We start from the raw sequence: 637 nt of genomic DNA on the forward strand, positions 1-637 counted from the left end.
CTTTGGCTGAGGCGTCAGGCCTGGGCGGGGGGCGGAGCCAGCTATGGGAGGGAGATGGGGGTCCCCTGCTCAGGCCTTACACCTCTGGCAGAGGCATCAGGCCTGGGCAAGGGGCCAATCTGGCGATCGGAGGGTGATGGGGGTCAACGCCTCTGGCCAAGGCGTCAGGCCTGGGCAAGGGTGGAGCCCGTGATCAGGGGAGATGGGATTCCCCTGCCCAGGCTTGAAGCCTGGGCCAGAGGCGTCAAGCCTGGGCCAGGGGTGGGTGGGGTGCCAAGCTGCCGATAGATGTGAACTACAGGGGAAGCACCCTTTCTGACTGCTCATTGGTTAAGCTCCCTGTGTGCCCCTGGTAATATTCTTAGTAACTTGAGTAATAAGAATCCAAAAAGATGATCTAGAGCAGCCGTGGGCAAACTACAGCCTGCGGGCCAGATCCGGCCCGTTTGAAATGAATAAAACTAAAAAGAAAAAAGACCGTACCCTTTTATGAAATGATGTTTACTTTGAATTTATATTAGTTCACACAAACACTCCATCCATGCTTTTGTTCCGGCCCTCCGGTCCAGTTTAAGAACCCATTGTGGCCCTCGAGTCAAAAAGTTTGCCCACCCCTGGAAGGGCATGTGGGAGGGTG

General features: G+C 55.6%; 1 protein-coding gene across 2 annotated transcripts in view; it reads left to right on the forward strand.

Annotated features, from left to right (window-relative positions):
- The window catches only part of LOC102770778 (chromosome unknown open reading frame, human CXorf23), a 50718-nt gene that overhangs the window by 2913 nt on the left and 47168 nt on the right, over nucleotides 1–637 (forward strand). The window lies entirely within an intron of this gene.

The sequence above is a fragment of the Myotis davidii genome, unplaced genomic scaffold (assembly GCF_000327345.1).
Source record: "Myotis davidii unplaced genomic scaffold, ASM32734v1 scaffold161, whole genome shotgun sequence".
NCBI classification, from domain to species: Eukaryota; Metazoa; Chordata; class Mammalia; order Chiroptera; family Vespertilionidae; genus Myotis; species Myotis davidii.